Raw genomic sequence first — 5,021 nt, forward strand, 5'->3', positions numbered from 1 at the left:
GGCACGTGCCAAGAAAGATTTGTTACTTTCCCTATGGTTTTCGAACGTTTTCAATAAAACCTTCTCGTACTCGTAGAAGTATAGTGTGAAAGCTCTCGGGAGAAGGGAATCGACAACACAACTGGAGCTGCCCTTTCTTTGGTTTAGTAAGAAGCTTCCTCAAGTATGTCGATTTGTAGTACGGTCAGTTCACTCGAATCCACTGACTTCATGCACGGGGACTCGACCATCATTTCTTGTGACGAGCTGTGACTGGGTGCTCTGAAACCTCCTTAAAAGGAGGGGTAAGGTAATTGAAGTAACTAGCCAGTATTAAGATTAGGCATAAGCATAATAAACTGATGCATCCGAAGACGGTGAATCTAGAATAGAGGCCGGGTGGGGAAGCAAAAGATGCAAGAGAGCCTTTTTCCGGGATTGGATTTCACTCATTTAGTGCTTGGGATGCAGACAGGCGTGGAAGATGAACATAAGAGAGCTCCGCCCTTGCCTTGCACCGGTGAACAAAAGAAAGAAAGGAGACAAGGTCGGAACTAAGACGTCAATAGCTTATTTTAAGTGACGTATTCCGCGAGCAAGGATAAAATGAGAGTATGAGCCCACACCCATATAGAAATCAGTCATATGCCTGATAGTCGTTATCTATTCTTTCTCAATGATAGTATTATTACCCGAAAACAATATGTACAGAGGAAGCTAGTTCTGTACTCTAGTTCAGTCCCCAAGGCGCGAGTGAAGCCCTTCTCCAGTATGGTAAAGTGAAACCGCTTCGGAGTTTATGGTTCGAAAGAAAGAGAGAGGAAAGCACTTCTAAAGCGGTGGGCTCTTATTCTTATTCTTATTCTTATAGTAAACAAGAGTTCCGTTAAGCTCTGGGACTCTAGGCAAGATAGCTGTAGTTTTGAAAACGTAAATTGACCGAAGTTTGTCTTTACTTTCCCCTATTCTACGTATACCATCTCCGAGCCTCTCGTTAAATCGAATCAATTGATGAAAGATGCCCGTCCTTGCTAGGCCAGTTAGAAGTTCCTGGGGATGTGATTGACCTAAGAAGCCCGTGTTATCGATAGATGTAAGTTCATAGTTGAAGACAAGGGAGTTTTAGCTTTTTCGTAGATAGTCTGAGTTCGAGCTACTGTAGTCTCCCCCGTTGACCTTCTTTTTTAGATAGAATCCTCAATGAGTGGAAAGGACTCCCAGACTTGCTCCGCAGTACGAGCCCCATACAGAGCCGCGCCCTTGTGATATGATAAGAAGAAAAGGGGCCAGGCCACCCTCTTTTCTTTTCCGCACCAAGCCTTCTTGTAAAATAGGGTGTATAGCTCAGTTGGTAGAGCATTGGGCTTTTAACCTAATGGTCGCAGGTTCAAGTCCTGCTATACCCAAAAAAAACCACTCTTGTATTCGTAAGGATGCGGGACAAAGACCCTAATCAATGCATCCATTTAGGTCAGAATTCTCTATACCATAACTCCTCTTTTCCCTACTGAGATAGATTTCAGGAGTACCCTGGCCGATGAAGGAGTCTACTTTCTTGCTTACCTACCCGAGTCGGCAACTTCCTTTGATGAGTCACATCCCTCCTTTTTATCGAGTTCCGCTAAGACCTCTTTGACTTATTACGCCTTAACCTACCTGGTACTAGGACTCATTGTGGAAATCCCATAGGCCTATCCTCCTTGGGCTTATCCCCTAACTACTTCCACGGAGCAGGTGGTTGACCTACTTCCTCGGGTTGGAATCCTCCGTTTTGGAATACTTTACCTCATCCGTCCTGTGACCTATCCTCAGCCTCAGTCGTAGCCTGATCCACTCTCTTTTTCCCAGCAAGTGAATGCGAGTCCAGTTCACCCTCGGCCTCGAAAACCTGTGAAGTACGAGGAAAGAGTAGGGATCGAGTGTGAGTTCCGATCCCAGGCAAGAATGAAATTGGACGGTCTCAGCCCAGAAAGTGAAAAGAACGAGATCTATAAAGAATTCTACTAGCTGAACGAGGCTGTGAAAGAATCTCTGTCAGGTGGTGCAGATGAATAGAATAAGCCAAGCCCTGCTTTTTCTCTTTTTAGCCTTATCCGCTCTCATCTCGCATGTAGAAAACAGCGCTCATTGTGTATAGCTATCATTGAAAGACCCTCTCAATAATAACTTAAACAAAGAAAGTACGTAATGGCCTCAGGCCTGCTCTATTACATCGACCACCTTCGAGTTCTCTATATGCGAAGAGCCTGGAATGGTGATAGAACTATCGGAAACTACCCAACGACGAGCGAGCCTGAGATCGCCTACCAGTCATTCCATTGCTTGAAAAAGTTAGCCTGGATCTTATCTTATCTTATCTTAGGAGGAAGGATTGAAGAGCTCTAGAGAAGGTCTGGAAAGGATGGTCGGCCACTAGAAAGCAACAATTCAGCCGGAAGTTTGGACACATTGGCTCTCGTCTTAAAGTTCCCATTGACGACCAAAGGATTAATTCCTCATGGAGGAAAGCCTCACTACCGATGCTTTACTTTCGGCTCCATTGATCTTACTCCAACCTAAAGAATACACTGTCTTGCTCAATGTGCAAGGGATCATTCTATAAACTTGGTCTTGGAAAGCCTATCAAGAGTAGCTCGGCATCGGGAATCTATGAAGGAAGAATACCCCTTTGCTTTCTTAGGGGAATAGCCGATCTTTTATCAGAAGCGAGATTACCGGTCTGTCTCCTTAATAAAGAGTCGAGGAATAGGAGGAGAATCCACTGGCACTCTTAGCAAGAAGGAGCTCCCCTCCAAGTCATGCACCTAGGAACGAATGTTCTTGTGGAGCCTGTCTCTTTATGTGATACCGCCGCTACTCATCACATGGAAAATTGAACTCGTACTTGCACTCTCTGATTGGCTCTCTATGACATGCCAACAAATGCTCCCAAGCAATCAGTTACTTCGCTATTGATAGTACCGGGGTAACCCTATCTCAGATCAGAAAAGTAAGTCGGAGAGGAATAGCTATCCTGAAGCAGTAACTCTAAAGTATGGGCTTTTTCCACTATATATATATAATATATATAAAGTATGGGCGTGGATGTTCTTATTTGGGCATCTTGTTTAGGTCCCGGGCCTAAAGCATTTACTAGGAACTGGGCTCAAGAGTCTGATTGCATTACTAGTTGTTCAGCCCTAAGGTACAACATGTCTGGGCTTGGAATGTATGTCACGCATGAGAGGACGCATTGGACTTTATTGGGAATCTTCTTGCCTTGCTGTACTTCACAGTAAGTACAAGATTGACAGAAGAAGGCATAGGCTTAGGGACTGATAGAGAACTGTGAGCTGTTTAGTTAGCGGAGGGACGAATACTTACTAATAGCACTATCCTAGTCGTAGGAGGGGAATGCTTTCCCGGCTAGCTAGATGTAATTCACCAGCTTTCAAAGGTTTTTGAGGTTGGAAGGGGCATTCCTATTTTATTGACTTGCTTGCTAGCTTTCCAACTGTCACTACCGAGTATACGACGTTCACAAGGTGTTGGCTTACACATCAACAGTTCGTTTTTAGGATTGATATAAGAATATCCGGAGCATTTAGTGTAAGCTGGCCTACTTATGCCTCCATTTCAGTCTCGGGTGAATATTTCCATGCTGCGAAGAGCTTTCCAAAGGTTGGTTCAGAAAGGGGTTAACAATCCCGCAAAAATGAGTTTTCTGGCCGCAGGAGCTTATTAGTGAGAAGGAATCTATCCTGGCGCTCGTACTTTACTGAACTGATTGAGAACCTTATAATGTCGAGGAGGTCTCGTTGATCACGCTAGTTATGAATCTTGTAATCTTAGGAACTTGGTATGGTTCTAATAAACCAACACAACATCTCGTGCCAGTCTCTAGCTCAGTGACTGGTGGGAGTAGTTTGCAGAATGAGCAAAGCTTTTTAGAAGGCAGATCTCTATGGAACGAACTCCCTTGAGGGTATACAGACCTATTCAATATGTCATTTCCGAAACCGTACCCGCCTGCTCAATCTTAGACACAGTGGCTACGTGCCTTCAAACCACCGGGGTTCCGTCTTATGTCCGCCGACAGGACTTGACTTCTAGAGCCAAGGCAAGGAAACAGAACTTCCACATCCTCTGTTCACACTACCTGGATTGGAATTGGTTCTATCGAGATATACAGACTTGAAACAGGAATTTCTTGGTAACAGCTTCTTCTTTGAAGCAAGTGCTTTCGGGTTGGCTCTTCTGATATGTTTATTTGCTACCCATACGGAACAATTTCATTGATGAAAGATGGATGGCTATATGATCAAAGGACTGGAAGAGAGTATTCTATGGTGGATAGGATGCAGAATAAGAGATAATGAAAGAAAGAGGAGCAGTAGCTTCAATCTAAAGCATGTAATCTGAGCTGTCTATCCCGATAGGAAGTCAAGACCTAAAGTAAGCGGAAGCCAATCCTTATGAGAATGATAGGAGGGAGGCTAATCCGAGCAGTGGTAGATGCTCTTTATAGTTGTTCAATATGGCTCTTCAAGCTGAATGCGAGGAATGGAAGCAGTAGCACAACTGACTCATTCTTAGCTTCATTGCAATATTAGGCTTAGCTTTAGTATTAGTAGAAGTACGGTGAAATAGATCGAGTTTCAAGTATCAGGTATCGCAGAATTTCTGCAAATTCCCGTTAGGGCAATGAACTCTTCTCTGGCAACTCAACGGCATCAACACGGCCAGCACTCTTGATCAACTTCCCATTCTTATCTCGGGCCATCATCATCCCCATTGAATCCACTTCTCCCATGCCTCAGAACTATGGAAATCGGTTTCAGTCCCATATCAGTTTATCCATTGGTAATTCTAAAGCTTCACCATTTCCTAAGCTAGTCTATCTGAGGTTTTCTTTGCAACTTAGTTACTTTACCAGCCTCGACTGACCCGGATTATCACAATCGCAACCCTAACCTAGCGAAGGCTAGGGCCTATCTAGTTTAGTCAGTACTTTATCTAGATCTAGTTTAGTTAGTACTTTAGAGTTTAGGGTGTCTTCTCTT

The 5,021-nt window shown here is 44.0% G+C and overlaps 1 non-coding gene across 1 annotated transcript; it reads left to right on the forward strand.

Annotated features, from left to right (window-relative positions):
* Positions 1–1,312: 1,312 nt before the first annotated feature.
* On the forward strand, positions 1,313–1,385 carry TRNAK-UUU (transfer RNA lysine (anticodon UUU)). The gene has a single exon. It is a non-coding gene; the product is annotated as a tRNA-Lys (tRNA).
* The last annotated feature ends 3,636 nt before the right edge of the window (positions 1,386–5,021 follow it).

This window comes from Zea mays, unplaced genomic scaffold (assembly GCF_902167145.1).
Source record: "Zea mays cultivar B73 unplaced genomic scaffold, Zm-B73-REFERENCE-NAM-5.0 scaffold_106, whole genome shotgun sequence".
Lineage (NCBI taxonomy): Eukaryota > Viridiplantae > Streptophyta > Magnoliopsida > Poales > Poaceae > Zea > Zea mays.